At 49.5% G+C, this 17,627-nt stretch overlaps 1 pseudogene; it reads right to left on the reverse strand.

Moving 5' to 3' along the window:
• Positions 1–232: 232 nt before the first annotated feature.
• Positions 233–17,627, reverse strand: LOC148377532 (janus kinase and microtubule-interacting protein 3-like; annotated as a pseudogene).

Genomic DNA, 17,627 nt, shown 5'->3' on the forward strand with positions numbered 1-17,627 from the left:
CACACACACACACACACAAATGTTGATATGAACATAAAAGAGCCGCATGCGGTTCGGGAGTTGCGGCTTGGCCAAACCTGTACTATACAACTTTATTTGTATAAAATTTTCACAACAGCTGTCACACAAACAAAGCGGGAAAAACCGAAGACGTGCGTGTTCCGCCCACGCTGGATTTATTTGCACCTTTGAAAAGACACCGTATTGCCGCAGATGTGGCAAAGAGTACTTTTGGGCATCTGAGACGGAAGGATGTCCAAAGCATCACGTCACCTGCTCTGGTAGGCATGGTGGTGGGACGTTGAGGTCAACCGCTTTGGGGTTGGCTGACTCTTTGATCGCAGGATGCCACACACTTGAAGACAGAAGCAGAAAAGCAGAGCTAAATGCAAAATGTACTCACCGGTGACTCCAATTTTTTTCCCCCCTGAAGAAACAGCTGGACGGGTGGCCCCGGCTGGCCAGTGGGACTCTTGTTATTCTGACCCTTTTTAGTGCGCGTTTGGGGCAACAACCGTTTTTTGTGGCGCTCTCTTCTGGTTCAAAAGTGCCCTGCATGTGAATTTGCTTTTCCTGCCTTCTGATTGGATGAGCGCCGGTGTGACGCGGTGCCTCTGTCACCGTGGCGGGGGGTATACGTTGGCATCGGAGCGTCTGCCAACGTCTGAGACCGGCTGGCAGTGTATCGGAGGTGTCGAGTGCGGTGCCGCTGGAGCTCACTCACCAGCTGGTGTTAGGGCCACAGAATGAAGGCCAAGGAGAAGAATAGAAAGAGAAACAGAAACTTCTCCTCCAATTGTTTGATTTGTCTCTTCTGAGCTTCGATGAATTCTTTCAGCTCTTTGTTCCTCTAGGACGGACAAATGGAAAGTGGCATTCAAAAGCCAGTAAGCGTGCAAGTAAGTGCCGGGCTGGCTTTGGGCCCTTACCTGTTGCGCGCTGTGCAGCAGATCCATTCTCTCTTGGAGGATGCAAGCGTCGCGCTCCCTCAACTCGCACATCAGGGCTCGCTTCCATTGGTCCACGGCGCTCCTAAGCTCTTCTCTCTGATCCGCCGTCAGCACGTCATTCACGCCAGCGTGGCTGGCTTTTTCGCCGTCCGTGGCAGGGCAGTCCCGCTGCGGTAGCGCCTCGTACAACATGGCCTCCAGCTCCAGGATCCTCTGGGCCGCAATCCTCGTCCATCAGTGGTCCGGCGGGAGATTTGAGGGCGGCTTACCTTATGAGCCTGGTCCATGGAACACTTCCTGAAGTCCAACTCTTCATCCAGGTAGCCCTTCTGCTTGCAGAACATATCCTAGCACAGCTCAAGGTCAGAATTGTTGGGGCACATTGCCGGAGTTCCCCTTGGCTGATGTCGCGTGTCTGTCTACCTTCTCACTTTCAATGTCCAACATCTTCTGTTGAAGTGCTGACTTGGTCACTTTGATGTATTCTAACCACTGAGGAAAGGCTGCTGTCACATAAGCAGAATGCGAGAGCGTGCGTGGACGTGCGCGTTACCTTCTCGGCTAGGGTGAGAAGGGTCCTGGCGTGAATCACGACCACCTGCTCCTCGTTGGTGAGATTCTGCAAGAGCCCAAAGGCACAGCGTCAACAAGCTTCTTTCAGCGCAAAGCCTTCCAAAAGTCACATTTGAGCCGCCGAGTCTCGTGGAGTGCGAACATAAGGAGTTCGACATACACTTACGGCGTTATAGCCCAGGATGTCCAGCTTCTTCATCAGATCACTGATGACGATGTCCGGGGGAAAGGCGCAAGGAGCAATGTAAGGTGTTCTGGGACCTCGGGTTAAGGTTAGGGTTGCGAGGGACGCCTTACGTACGCTCACGCCCTCGGCCTCGCAGTAGATCTGCAAAGGGCTGAGGCCGTCTGGGAAACGGACTTGCAGAAACTTCATGACGGGGGAGCGCCACTCCCTCTCCTGAAAGGCAGAGGCATGCATCCGTCCGTCCGTCCGTCCGTCCGTCCGTCACATCTCTGGCCTCAACACGCTTGTGCGAGTCTTCCCACCTCCAGCTCCAGGATGCGGAACTCAAGCAGTTCGTTTTGGTCTCGGATATCCTGGATGTGCTCTTTCAGACGCGCTTCTTCCGCCTCCATCCGCCTGACCTGAAAAGACAGTCAGACCTCATCTGCGGGGCTTCCCGACAGGTGTGACGCCAAGCGACTCCGCCCAGCGCCTTTCTTTCCGTCACCTTTTCGGCCAACTGCTGATTGCTCTGACGCAGCAGCTGCTTCTCCTCCACCCACTTGACATTCTAGAAGAGACAAACGCGTGGACAGCTTTGGAATGTTGTGTCATTTTCATCCACAAATTCTTTGGTTGACTGGAAAATGACATTTGCTTTTCTCCGCATTTTCCCAGCCACGTTCGGGGGGGGGGGGGGGGGGGGGGGTTGGTCCAGTAATGCCAGACGGATGAGTGACTGAAGAATGTAGCTATTTTGTCTGAGAAAAAGGTGTGCTCATTGATGAGCTTACCTGTCCTTGTTGCTTCAGCGCTGACTCCAGATCTGCTACTCTGCTTTGATAGTGACCCATTTCTACCATCAGCTTTTCTCTGGTCTGAAAGGAGGAGGAGGGAGGCTCCTCCTCCTCCTTTCAGACCAGAGAACACCCGAGGCTGGGTGAGAACGGGGAGGCTGCGACCCGGCCGGGGGTTGCGGGAAGGGGCGCCACCTTGATCTCCTTCTCGGCGTCGTAGTCCCCTTTCGCTGGTCTGGGCTAGCAGAGCGTAGGCTCGTTGCAGCGCTTGATATTCTTGCGTCAGCTGGCGGTAGCGAAGCTCCGCCTCTTCATGCACACACCAATGCAACACAGCACTAGTACCAGAATCAGTCAGACCGGCGACAAAGCACCCGCGACGCAAAGACGAGTCCGATTCCAGGCTGAAGAGGAATGTTTGGTGCCAATACGCTGGCAGAAATGGCGGGCTACCTCTTCGGGTTCCGTGTCGGGGGTTCTGTCGGTGTGAAAAGACAAGGACGATCCGTCCGAGTCCACCAACACGTCTTCGTCGTAGCCGTAAAATGTTTCGATGACCTGCGGGCGCGGAAGCAAACATCTCTCTGAACAAACTGAAGCGACACCTCACGATGAATCGACGAGAGGAACGATAGCGAGAAAAAGGCCATTTCATCTTGCGCAACACCAAGCAGCCGCAAACAAACAGACTCACCTTGCAGGACCTCACGCTTTGTTCCTCCTCAGAGATTCTCGACGTCGGTATCGTAGCAGCAAATCTCTCTCCTGTCGACACAAATAATCCGCCTTTGAGATTCTTTGGATGCAAAGGGAACGAACGGCTCCGGCGCAGAAACAAACGCGACTCACAATGACATTTCTGACATGAGCTCCTGTCTCCAGAGCCTGAAAAACACGTCACCGGCGATGATTGGAGGGACGCTCGTCTTTTCCAAAAGTGACAACTACAGGGTGTGTCAGGGTTTTCCAGATTATCTTTATCGTATCATTGTGTTGCTTTGACTTTGACTGCGACCTGTAATAAATAATATTATTTATCCCTTATTTATCCCTATCGCTTATCCCTTCCTACACAAAGTCGTAAAACACCCCTTGCTATGTTTTGACTAGAGGTCAAGGGCTTCCTCTATTCAATCCACTCTTACACCCACCCTGTTTCTCTTAATTAAAATGCTCGTGCAGGAGCCGAGAGTCAGACTTCATTCGTACAACGGATGGACTCTCCACCTGCAGGTGTCCAAAAGAACTTACTTGTCTCCCGTGTGGTTCTTGCAAAATAAGTTGGAGCGAGCGCAACTCTAACAGGGTGCATTTTGCCACTAGCTGCCTACGGACAATGACGCCGCGCTCGCGGCTCATGGTTGACGGGCTGAGCAGCCGGGCAAGTCCGTCGTTTTCAGCGCACAGCGAGTGGCAAAGGCGCTGACAAAACGGGAGCTTTGAGCTGCTGAAAACGGCAAAACAAGTCTAAAGCGTGTTCAAACGCGTGCGCACAATGCTCCTGCTTGAAAGGTCGGAATTTAAGGGGCCAATTTTTTGGATGGCGGCCGCCGGCCAAGCTTTGGACGGAAAAGGTTTCCTGGCGACAGCGAGCGAGCGCGGCGCTGCCGTACGTGCACCGAGTCGCCTGCCTGAAGACCTTGGACAAGTCGTCGATGATGTGCCGCTGCTCCACAACTTGAAGGAACTCCATTTCACCGTCCTGCTGGCCGCAACCGCGGTCCAGGTCATTGAGCGAACTAGGCCTTCTCTGTGGAACACAAATGCAGTGGACTCTGTTGGCACGCCGCCGTTGTCCGCGTCGACTTACCAAGCTTGCCATCTCCTCGTTCTCCTGGGTGACAAAGCGCACTTTGTTTTCAAGGCGACACAGCACCAGCGAGAGTTCTTCATTCTTCCTGCTCAGGCGTTTGTTTTTGTACAGGAGTGGCAGAAACTGGCTTTCTGTTTCTCTCAGTCGCTTTAGCTGCAAGCATGAAGTGCGGGATGTGAAAGACGCACAACACGCGGGCCAGAACGTATCCATTCCTTTTGCATCGGTTTGAACGGAATCGTGGCTTTGGCTCCCAATAAAAGACATCTACCAGGCAACCGACTCGCCGCGCCGCTCAACTAATAAGCAAGCGCAATGGGTGCCTCGCTGGATGGCGCGCATCAAACGTAGCGCAAACCTTCAAGCGTGCCGTCAATAAATTACCAGTTCATTGCGCTCTTCAGAAAGCAGGGCGTTTCGATCCTCCAGTTTCCTGATGACTGCGCTGAGCTCAGCGATTTTCAGATGAAACCGTCGCGTGTCCCGATCCTCCTGAGACTGAAAACGCCCCGCAACACACACACACAAGCACTCGTTCAAAGTTCAAAACTGTTTTTGTGCTACCTTCCTCCAGCAACGAACTAAGTCATGCGTACTGCAAGTGTGTGATGAGGTGGCTTACGCAATGAAGAGGATTGCTAGTAGCGGCGTTGACCCCACTTCCAGGGTAGTTTAGGCCCGCCCTTTGGGAATCCCTCAGGGCAGCGATCTGCTGCTCGGCAGCCTGAGTCTGCAGCTGAAGGCGGTGGACGTGGCCGGCCCCAGGGCTTCATCCAAAACACTAACCGCTCTGTCTTTCAGCTTGATCTCATCCGTCTGGATGTACAAACGGGGAGCGCTCAGGCAGGCGGGCAAACTCATTTGCCAGAATTGTGACAAAAACAAAGAGAGCAACCGGCCAATTTTTTTCTGGAATCGACTAGAACACCTTTGCTGTGACAAAAGCGAAGCGAGCAACCGGACATTTTCTTCTTGTGAAATAGAATAGAATAGAATGCCTTAGGTGTCATTGCACTGCAGGTATACAACGAAATTGGGAACATAGCCACGCACCGCGCATCTGATCAGTCCTACCAGTCGGCGGATCTCCCTCTCGCAGTCTCTCTTGGTTCGGCTCAGCTCCTCCCGATGCTGGTGATGAGCCGATCGGAGCTCGGCCGCTCGGGACTGCCAGGCCTGCTGGGCCGCTGCCAGGGCTTCTTCCGCGCTCCTGGTGGAGGCGACACCGCTCGGTCTCCCGACACCGCCGCGTCTCCTCCACCTCCGCCAGCAAAGCGCCCCCCCTCCTCACCTGAGCAGACATTGCGCCACACCGGGCCGTTGAGACCGCAACGGAGCGCCGCGACGCTTACTGGGGACAAGCTACACAATACGGTAGCGGCCGCATCGAAGCCCGACGTGGCGTGCGGATAGTCAGACACGGATAGAGCGGATCACCTTGTCCATGGAGCCGTCCCTCAGGCTGAGGACCAAGGCATTCAGTCGCTGGATCTCTCCATCTTTGATTTTGATCACTCTCATCAGCTCCATTTCATGCTGCCGCAGTAATGTCTCCCTGGTAATGGCTAACTCTTTCTGCTTCTCCTCATGGAGTTTGCTTTTGAGTTCCGTCATGGCGGCGGTGGCACGGTGGTGCTCCGCCCGCAGGTCCTGACTTCTCTCTCTCTCCAGACAGCTGACCTGACATGACTTAGACTTAGACTTAGACAAACTTTATTGTCATCTTGTCTGCACATGGTGCATACAAAACGAAATTCCGTTGCATACGTCTTACAACAAAGTAGTGATATTGCAGTTGAATAGAAGTAACATACCCTATGAAAATATATATATATACATATATACTATATATATATATATATATATATATTAAAAATAAGTATAAAGTGCAGCAGTGATAATTATGCAATAGTGCAAGTAGGCAAAACAGTATTCAAGAGTGTGCAGAGGAATGCTAAACCATGTATTAAACTTCTATTTAAAGGGTTTATACAAGTTCAGTAAAGTTGGTAGTGCGAGATAGTGCAAGATAGAGGTCCGTAGTGTCATAAAGTACAGTTCTGTGAATGTGTGATGCAGAGTTCAGTTTAGAGCTCAACAGTTCTAGTGTTCAACAGTCTGATGACAGCAGGGAAAAAGCTGTTGCAGAACCTGGTGGACCTGCAGCGGATGCTGCAAACCTCTTCCCAGAGGGCAGCAGGGAGAACAGTCCATGGTGGGGGTGTGATGGGTCATTGATGATGTTACGGGCACGGGACATGCAGCGCTGAGATGAAATGTCCTGAATGGAGGGAAGAGGAGCCCCTATGATCCTCTCTGCTGTCCTCACCACTCTCCTCACGTTCTTCCAATCGGAGGCGGTGCAGCCTCCACACCACACAGAGAGACAGCTTGTCAGAATGCTCTCTATGGTGCTCCTGTAGAACGTCCTCATGATGGGTGGGGGCAGGTGGGCTCTCCTCATCCTCCGCAGGAAGTACAAGCGCTTCTGTGCCCTCTTGACCAGTGCCGTAGTGTTCATAGTCCAGGTGAGGTCTTCTGTGATGTGGACCCCCAGGAATTTGGTGGTGCTGACCACCTCCACAGCTGAGCTGTTGATGATCAGTGGAGCGTGGTGAGGCTGTTTTTTCCTGAAGTCGACGATGATCTCCTTCATCTTCTCCTCATTCAGGATCAGGCTGTTTTCTCTGCACCAGCCCACCAGCTGCTCCACCTCCTCTCTGTAGTCCAGGTCGTTGTTGTCTCTGATGAGCCCCACCACCGTTGTGTCGTCTGCTGACTTCACGATGTGATTGGTGGTGAACCTGAGGACGCAGTCGTGTGTCATCAGGGTGCACAGCAGGGGGCTCAGGACGCAGCCCTGAAGGGAGCCTGTGCTGAGGGTGATGACATCAGAGGTGTTCTGTCCGACCCGGACTGACTGAGGTCTGTTGGTGAGGAAGTCTAGCAGCCAGTTGCGAAGGGGGGTGTTGAAGCCCAGGTGTTCCAATTTTCCTACCAGATGCTGTGGGATGATGGTGTTAAACGCTGAGCTGAAGTCCAGGAACAGCCTCCGCACATGGGTGTTCTTCTCCTCCAGGTGAGCCAGGCTCAGGTGAAGAACGGAGGAGATGGCGTCCTGAGTGGAGCGGTTTTGCCGGTCGGCAAACTGGAACGGGTCAAATAATAGGGGGAGTCTGGAAACGATGTGACCTTTAAGCAGCCTTTCGAAGCACTTCATCATAACCGGAGTCAGTGCAACAGGCCGGTAATCATTAAATGAGGTGATTTGAGGTTTCTTCGGCACCGGAATGATGGAGGCAGTCTTAAAGCACGCCGGCACTGTGGCTTGGCCCAGCGAGGTGTTAAAAATGTCTGTGATGACCCCAGCCAGATGACTTGCACATTCCCTGAACACACGCCCAGGAATGTTGTCGGGGCCAGGGGCCTTACAGGGGTTGACTCTCCTCAGGGTCTTCAACACATCGGCGGAGTCAAGGCAGAGTACCTCCTCTTCCTGATGGGGGACAGTTTTAACTGCTGGAGTGCCGTTTAGTGCCTCGAACCTCCCAAAGAAGTTATTTAGACCATTTAGAAAGTCAGCATCAACTACACCCACCGGGGGGGGGGAGGGTGAGTTGTAGTCTGTAATCGCCCGTATGCCTTGCCACATACTCCTGATGTTTTTGACGTCGTGGAAACGATCCTGAAATTTTCGACTGCGGTCTCGCTTCGCTATCCTGATGGCACGGTTCAAGTTGGCTCTCGCTGTCCTCAGTGTCTCCTTGTCGCCAGACTTGAAGGCAGAGTTCCGCGCTCGTAGCGTTTGACGTACCTCCTCAGTCATCCAGGGTCGTTGGTTGCCCCGGGTGATGATATTCTTAGTGGTGCTGACGTCCTCGGTGCATTTGTTGATGTAGGCTGACACAGTCATGGCACACGCATGTCTAATCTACATCGGGAAAACTGGGAGGGAGGGAGGCAGGCAGGGAGGCAGGCAGGGAGGCAGGCAGGGAGGCAGGCAGTGTCTGTCTGTTGAGGTTTTCACCTTGTTCTTCTCCTGCTGAAGTTCTAACTGGACGTCCATCAGTTTGGTTCTCAGCTCGTCATTGGCGGCCTGAAGGGCGTCCGTTCGCTCCGCCTTGGCCCGCCCTGCCGGAGCTCGTTTGGACATCTCTTACTCGAGTCTCGCCCGGTCGTCAGTCAGAGATCACAACATTTGTACCTGGAGAGCACAAACGCAGCGCTGTTTTCCACTGGCTTCGAACTCAACTTCAATCGGTACCGTAACTTACAACATCATAAACATAGAACTAGCTTGACTTATTCATTGAATAAATGCATTTGGTTCTTCAAAACTGCATCACGCAACATAGCGTGACCGAGACGGCCATTATCCACCTGCGTGAAGTTATTTGGTGAAATGAATGAGATGTTTAAGACACCATCGTTCTGTCTCTATGTAGATGAAGGTAAATAATCGATTGCTGAAGGTCCAAAGGTGTTGTGATAAACAAATAAACATATTAGTGATTAGTGACATATTTGTGATAAACATATTAGGCAGGATAATCACATATGTTAACGTGACTGCCCACACTGTATTTATTTATGGTTATTTGTTAAATCGAGTACTGTTAGACATGAAATAGGAAGTGTTTAACATAAATGGAAGACGAAAGGGGTACTCACCATTGTAGCTCCTGCTGGTCAATGATACGAGCCTCTTCTTGCAGTGGAAAACATACAGCCAACAAACACCGTGGAACCTAAAGGAATGAAATTAAACATTAACATTTAGCCTCAACCAACATTCACAGATACAACGCAACGCAAACTACACAAACGTAAATCTTTTTAAACACAATGAGTTGTACTTACCGTGTACGCTCTAGACGGTCCACTTGCAAGCGGAAAATAAAGATATTTCTGTTGATAATCGTCGTGTTTGTATCCGGTGTCTCGCTCAAGGCCATTGCGCCCACAGATTTGAATTTTGGCGAGAGTTCAGCCTATTGACGTCATTTCCGCGGTGTAATACCCGCATATCTGAAACGGCAAAGTTAAGAGTAGAGTTAAATAAAGTTTTTAGTCAACGCAATAATTTACAACCGTTGACCAGTCGAAATAATCGTCGAAATTTGGCGTCTGTGGCTGGAAGCAGACGCCGAGTTCGACATTCCTCCCAAACGCCACACTCCCTTGCTTTTCAGGGCTAAAAAAAAACAGTTGTAATTACCTTGTACGCTCTAGACGGTCAAGTTGCAAGCTGAAAACAAAAATATTTGCCTTGTTAGTCATCGTGTTACTAACAGCTGTGTCTTGTTTGCCAGAACTGCCGCTTTCCTACTTCCTGTTGCAAGCCACGCCCACGGATTATAATTTTGCCGTGAGTTCCGCCTATTGACGTCATGTCCGCGTCACATGACTGCGACGTAATATTATCTAAAACTGTTTGTGCGGTATTGTGTTGTTCTGTGCGGTATTGTGTTATTCTGTGCGGCGTCGTGTTGTTCTGTGCGGCGTCGTGTTGTTCAGTGCGACGTCGTGTTGTTCAGTGCGGCATGGTGTTGTTCAGTGCGGCATGGTGTTGTTCAGTGCGGCATGGTGTTGTTCAGTGCGGCATAATGTTGTTCAGTGCGGCATAATGTTGTTCAGTGCGGCATGGTGTTGTTCAGTGCGGCATGGTGTTGTTCAGTGCGGCATGGTGTTGTTCAGTGCGGCATAATGTTGTTCAGTGCGCCATAATGTTGTTCAGTGCGGCATGGTGTTGTTCAGTGCGGGATGGTGTTGTTCAGTGCAGGATGGTGTTGTTCAGTGCGGCATGGTGTTGTTCAATGCGGCATGGTGTTGTTCAGTGCGGGATGGTGTTGTTCAGTGCGGCATGGTGTTGTTCAGTGCGGCATAATGTTGTTCAGTGCGGCATGGTGTTGTTCAGTGCGGCATGGTGTTGTTCAGTGCGGCATGGTGTTGTTCAGTGCGGCATGGTGTTGTTCAGTGCGGAATGGTGTTGTTCAGTGCGGCATGGTGTTGTTCAGTCCGGGATGGTGTTGTTCAATGCGGGATCGTGTTGTTCAGTGCGGGGTGGTGTTGTTCAGTGCGGGATGGTGTTGTTCAGTGCGGCATGGTGTTGTTCAATGCGGCATGGTGTTGTTCAGTGCGGGATGGTGTTGTTCATTGCGGCATGGTGTTGTTCAGTGCGGCATGGTGTTGTTCAGTGCGGCATGGTGTTGTTCAGTGCGGCATGGTGTTGTTCAGTGCGGCATGGTGTTGTTCAGTGCGGAATGGTGTTGTTCAGTGCGGCATGGTGTTGTTCAGTCCGGGATGGTGTTGTTCAATGCGGGATCCTGTTGTTCAGTGCGGGGTGGTGTTGTTCAGTGCGGGATGGTGTTGTTCAGTGCGGCATGGTGTTGTTCAATGCGGCATGGTGTTGTTCAGTGCGGGATGGTGTTGTTCATTGCGGCATGGTGTTGTTCAGTGCGGCATGGTGTTGTTCAGTGCGGCATGGTGTTGTTCAGTGCGGCATGGTGTTGTTCAGTGCGGCATAATGTTGTTCAGTGCGGCATGGTGTTGTTCAGTGTGGAAAGGTGTTGTTCAGTGCAGGATGGTGTTGTTCAGTGCGGCATGGTGTTGTTCAATGCAGGATCGTGTTGTTCAGTGCAGCATAATGTTGTTCAGTGCAGCATGGTGTTGTTCAGTGCGGCATGGTGTTGTTCAATGCGGCATGGTGTTGTTCAATGCGGCATGGTGTTGTTCACTGCGGGATGGTGTTGTTCAATGCGGGATCGTGTTGTTCAGTGCGGCATAATGTTGTTCAGTGCAGCATGGTGTTGTTCAGTGCGGCATGGTGTTGTTCAGTGCGACATAATGTTGTTTAGTGCGGCATAATGTTGTTCAGTGCGGCATAATGTTGTTCAGTGCGGCATGGTGTTGTTCAGTGCGGCATGGTGTTGTTCAGTGCGGCATGGTGTTGTTCAGTGCGGGATGGTGTTGTTCAGTGCAGGATGGTGTTGTTCAATGCGGCATGGTGTTGTTCAGTGCGGAATGGTGTTGTTCAGTGCAGGATGGTGTTGTTCAGTGCGGCATGGTGTTGTTCAGTGCGGAATGGTGTTGTTCAGTGCGGCATGGTGTTGTTCAGTGCGGCATGGTGTTGTTCAGTGCAGGATGGTGTTGTTCAATGCGGGATCGTGTTGTTCAGTGCGGCATGGTGTTGTTCAGTGCGGCATGGTGTTGTTCAGTGCGGCATAATGTTGTTCAGTGCGGCATGGTGTTGTTCAGTGCGGCATGGTGTTGTTCAGTGCGGCATGGTGTTGTTCAGTGCGGCATGGTGTTGTTCAGTGCGGCATGGTGTTGTTCAGTGCGGGATGGTGTTGTTCAGTGCGGGATGGTGTTGTTCAGTGCGGCATGGTGTTTTTCAGTGCGGCATAATGTTGTTCAGTGCGGCATGGTGTTGTTCAGTGCGGCATGGTGTTGTTCAGTGCGGAATGGTGTTGTTCAGTGCGGCATGGTGTTGTTCAGTGCGGGATGGTGTTGTTCAATGCGGGATCGTGTTGTTCAGTGCGGGGTGGTGTTGTTCAGTGCAGGATGGTGTTGTTCAGTGCAGGATGGTGTTGTTCAGTGCGGCATGGTGTTGTTCAATATAGGATCGTGTTGTTCAGTGCAGCATAATGTTGTTCAGTGCAGCATGGTGTTGTTCAGTGCGGCATGGTGTTGTTCAATGCGGCATGGTGTTGTTCAGTGCGGGATGGTGTTGTTCAGTGCGGCATGGTGTTTTTCAGTGCGGCATAATGTTGTTCAGTGCGGCATGGTGTTGTTCAGTGCGGCATGGTGTTGTTCAGTGCAGGATGGTGTTGTTCAGTGCGGCATGGTGTTGTTCAATGCAGGATCGTGTTGTTCAGTGCAGCATAATGTTGTTCAGTGCAGGATGGTGTTGTTCAGTGCGGCATGGTGTTGTTCAATGCGGCATGGTGTTGTTCACTGCGGGATGGTGTTGTTCAATGCGGGATCGTGTTGTTCAGTGCGGCATAATGTTGTTCAGTGCAGCATGGTGTTGTTCAGTGCGGCATGGTGTTGTTCAGTGCGACATAATGTTGTTTAGTGCGGCATAATGTTGTTCAGTGCGGCATAATGTTGTTCAGTGCGGCATGGTGTTGTTCAGTGCGGCATGGTGTTGTTCAGTGCGGCATGGTGTTGTTCAGTGCAGGATGGTGTTGTTCAGTGCGGCATGGTGTTGTTTAATGCGGCATGGTGTTGTTCAGTGCGGGATGGTGTTGTTCAGTGCAGGATGGTGTCGTTCAGTGCGGCATGGTGTTGTTCAGTGCGGAATGGTGTTGTTCAGTGCGGCATGGTGTTGTTCAGTGCGGCATGGTGTTGTTCAGTGCAGGATGGTGTTGTTCAATGCGGGATCGTGTTGTTCAGTGCGGCATGGTGTTGTTCAGTGCGGCATGGTGTTGTTCAGTGCGGCATAATGTTGTTCAGTGCGGCATGGTGTTGTTCAGTGCGGCATGGTGTTGTTCAGTGCGGCATGGTGTTGTTCAGTGCGGCATGGTGTTGTTCAGTGCGGCATAATGTTGTCCAGTGCGCCATAATGTTGTTCAGTGCGGCATGGTGTTGTTTAGTGCGGGATGGTGTTGTTCAGTGCAGGATGGTGTTGTTCAGTGCGGCATGGTGTTGTTCAATGCGGCATGGTGTTGTTCAGTGCGGGATGGTGTTGTTCAGTGCGGCATGGTGTTGTTCAGTGCGGCATAATGTTGTTCAGTGCGGCATGGTGTTGTTCAGTGCGGCATGGTGTTGTTCAGTGCGGCATGGTGTTGTTCAGTGCGGAATGGTGTTGTTCAGTGCGGCATGGTGTTGTTCAGTGCGGGATGGTGTTCAATGCGGGATCGTGTTGTTCAGTGCGGGGTGGTGTTGTTCAGTGCAGGATGGTGTTGTTCAGTGCAGGATGGTGTTGTTCAGTGCGGCATGGTGTTGTTCAGTGCGGCATGGTGTTGTTCAGTGCGGCATGGTGTTGTTCAGTGCAGGATGGTGTTGTTCAGTGCAGGATGGTGTTGTTCAGTGCAGGATGGTGTTGTTCAGTGCGGGATGGTGTTGTTCAGTGCGGGATGGTGTTGTTCAGTGCGGCATGGTGTTGTTCAGTGCGGAATGGTGTTGTTCAGTGCGGCATGGTGTTGTTCAGTGCGGCATGGTGTTGTTCAGTGCAGGATGGTGTTGTTCAATGCGGGATGGTGTTGTTCAGTGCGGGATGGTGTTGTTCAGTGCAGGATGGTGTTGTTCAGTGCGGCATGGTGTTGTTCAATGCGGCAAGGTGTTGTTCAGTGCAGGATGGTGTTGTTCAGTGCGGCATGGTGTTGTTCAATGCGGCATGGTGTTGTTCAATGCGGCATGGTGTTGTTCAGTGCGGCATGGTGTTGTTCAGTGCGGCATGGTGTTGTTCAGTGCAGCGTAATGTTGTTCAGTGCGGCATGGTGTTGTTCAGTGCGGAATGGTGTTGTTCAGTGCGGCATGGTGTTGTTCAGTGCAGGATGGTGTTGTTCAGTGCGGCATGGTGTTGCTCAGTGCGGCATGGTGTTGTTCAGTGCGGGATGGTGTTGTTCATTGCGGCATGGTGTTGTTCAGTGCGGCATGGTGTTGTTCAGTGCGGCATGGTGTTGTTCAGTGCGGCATAATGTTGTTCAGTGCGCCATAATGTTGTTCAGTGCGGCATGGTGTTGTTCAGTGCGGGATGGTGTTGTTCAGTGCAGGATGGTGTTGTTCAGTGCGGCATGGTGTTGTTCAGTGCGGCATGGTGTTGTTCAGTGCGGCATAATGTTGTTCAGTGCGGCATAATGTTGTTCAGTGCGGGATGGTGTTGTTCATTGCGGCATGGTGTTGTTCAGTGCGGCATGGTGTTGTTCAGTGCGGCATGGTGTTGTTCAGTGCGGGATGGTGTTGTTCAGTGCAGGAGGGTGTTGTTCAGTGCGGCATGGTGTTGTTCAGTGCGGCATGGTGTTGTTCATTTCGGCATAATGTTGTTCAGTGCGGCATAATGTTGTTTAGTGCGGCATGGTGTTGTTCAGTGCGGGATGGTGTTGTTCAGTGCGTTATAATGTTGTTCAGTGCGGCATGGTGTTGTTCAGTGCGGCATGGTATTGTTCAGTGCGGCATGGTGTTGTTCAGTGCGGCATAATGTTGTTCAGTGCGGCATAATGTTGTTCAGTGCGGCATGGTGTTGTTCAGTGCGGGATGGTGTTGTTCAGTGCGGGATGGTGTTGTTCAGTGCGGCATGGTGTTCAATGCGGAATGGTGTTGTTCAGTGCAGGATGGTGTTGTTCAGTGCGGCATGGTGTTGTTCAGTGCGGCATAATGTTGTTCAGTGCGGCATGGTGTTGTTCAGTGCGGCATGGTGTTGTTCAGTGCGGCATGGTGTTGTTCAGTGCGGCATAATGTTGTTCAGTGCGGCATGGTGTTGTTCAGTGCGGCATGGTGTTGTTCAGTGCGGCATAATGTTCAGTGCGGCATAATGTTGTTCAGTGCGGCATGGTGTTGTTCAGTGCGGGATGGTGTTGTTCAGTGCAGGATGGTGTTGTTCAGTGCGGCATGGTGTTCAGTGCGGGATGGTGTCTTTCAGTGCGGCATGGTGTCGTTCAGTGCGGCATGGTGTCTTTCAGTGCGGCATGGTGTCGTTCAGTGAGGCATGGTGTTGTTCAGTGCGGCATGGTGTTGTTTAGTGCGGCATGGTGTTGTTCAGTGCGGGATGGTGTTGTTCAGTGTGGCATGGTGTTCAGTGCGGCATGGTGTTGTTCAGTGCGGTATCGTGTTGTTCAGTGCGGTATCGTGTTTCTCAGTGCGGTATCGTGTTGTTCAGTGCAGTATCGTTGTGTTGTTCGTATTGTGTTTAACACTTAGCCTCTAACACTTAGCCTCTAACACTTAGCCTCTAGCATCTAGAAGGTAAATAAATAGGAAGGAAGGACTCACCGGTGACGTCTTCGCCCACGTCCAAGCGTTGTACTTTGTATTTTCATCCTTCTGACAGTGGAAAACATAGCCAACAAACACCGTGGAACCTAAACGAATGAAAGAAAACTATCATTTGGCCACAACCAACATTCACAGATACAACACAATGTGACGTGCGGGGTTGAGGTTAAAGGTTGAGTGAAGGGCCCTCGTTTTAAACTACTTTTTTGAAAAGGATTGGGAACAAGTAAGACGTATTTAATTTATTTAATGGGAAGTAGTAAGAGCTATTGAATTTAATCTATGTATTATATTCTATTGTATTGTATTCTGTTGTATTCTTTTGGATTGTATTCACACTAACCCCACTAAAACTTCAGCCCACAAAAACTCGCCTCTGGCGCCTAGCCTCTGGCACTTAGCCTCTAACACTTAGCCTTTAACACTTAGCCTTTAACACTTAGCCTTTAACACTTAGCCTAGAAGGTGAATAAATAGGGTTAAAGGTTGAGTGAAGGGACCTCGTTTTAAACTACTTTTTTGTAAAGGAGTGGGAACAAGTAAGACGTATTTAATTTATTTAATGGGAAGTAGTAAGACTTATTAAATTTATTTAATCTACTTTTCTTCCCAGGCAAAATTTGATGTGCTGCAATTCCAAATTTCCAAAGTGAATGAAGGAATGAAGTCCTTTAAATTATGATTTTGTATAAATACTAGGCATTAACACAAAATCGACGGCACAAAATGGGCAGACTTTACTTGTTTGAAAAGGACTGGTTACAAGACAGACTTTTTTAATTTATTTAATGGGAAGAAGACTTATTTAGTTTAATTGATCTATTTTTGTTCCCTGCCAAAATTCGATTTGCTGCAATTCCAAATTTCCAAAGTGAATGAAGGAAAGAAGTCGTTTAAATTATGATTTTGTTTAAATACTAGGCATAGACACAAAATCTACGGCACAAAATGGGCAGACTTTACTTGTTTGAAGAGGACTGGTTACAAGACAGACTTTTCTGATTTATTTAATGGGAAGAAGACTTATTTAGTTTATTTAATCTATTTTTGTTCCCTGGCAAAATTGGATTTGCTGAAATTGTATTTTGCCAAATCTTGCCTTGAGACCTGATAGGAAGTATTAAACGCTTAGTTAAATCAATACAAGTTGGTAATAAGAGCGAGTAATGTTGGTTGAACCGATGAATGAAGGTTGAAAGCAATTTAAATTATGACTTTGTATAAATACTAGATATTAACAGAACATCTACTGCGCGAAATGGGCAGAGTTTACTTGTTTGAGAAGGAGTGGCTTATTCAAAACTAAGATTTATTTAATCTGTTGGTTCCCAGGCAAAATTGGATGTGATGCAATTCCAAATTTCACCACATGATGGTGCCCAATTTTGACTTCATAGGACATATTAAACACTTAGCTTGTTATTATGTTCAAGGTAATCAGATTTGTTTATTATTCTAATGGCCTCTTCAAAACTATTCTGGATTACTACTTTGGATCTATTCTACATTACTTGGCAACAACATACTCTGTAACAGATTAGGCAGTATAATCATATCTGTTAACTTGAGAGTGCCCACACTCAATCTACTTATCGTGATGTGTTAAATCAATTACTGTTAGACATTATTTGTCTGATAATCTACCAAATCTTTGAATTGAAGAATTTGTGATTTAATTAATAGCTTGTTGTTATGTTAAGGGTAATCAGACTTGTATATAATTCTAATGGCCTTCTTTTGAAAACTATTCTGAATTACAACTTTGGATCTTATATTACTTTGCAACAATCTACTCCGTGACAGATTAGGCAGTATAATCACATATGTTAACTTCAGTGCCCACACTGTATTTATTTATGGTTATTTGTTAAATCAAGTACTGTTAGACATGAAATAGGAAGTGTTTAACATAAATGTTATGGCTACTCACCATTGTAGCTCGCTCCTGGTCAATGATACGAGCCTCTTCTTGCAGTGGAAAACTTGCAGCCAACAAACACCGTGGAACCTAAAGGAATGAAATTAAACATTAACATTTCGCCTCGACCAATTTTCACACGTACAACGCAACGCGGCTACACTTCTGCTATTACAAACGTAAATCTCCTTAAACACAATGAGTGTTACTTACCGTGTACGCTCTAGACGGTCCAGTTGCAAGCAGAAAATAAAGATATTTCTGTTGATAATCGTCGCTGCTCAGTGGCTCACGGCCATCGCGCCAACAGATTTGAATTTTGGCGGAGGTTCGGGCAATTACGTCATATCCACGGCACATGACTGCGACGTAATACCCGCTTATCTGAAACGGCAGTTAAAAGTAGAGTTACATCAAGTTTTCTTGGAACTTAAACGAATGAAAGAAAACTATCATTTGGCCACAACCAACA

This window comes from Syngnathus floridae, unplaced genomic scaffold (assembly GCF_059516105.1).
Source record: "Syngnathus floridae isolate MCC-2025c unplaced genomic scaffold, RoL_Sflo_1.0 HiC_scaffold_132, whole genome shotgun sequence".
Classification (NCBI taxonomy): Eukaryota; Metazoa; Chordata; class Actinopteri; order Syngnathiformes; family Syngnathidae; genus Syngnathus; species Syngnathus floridae.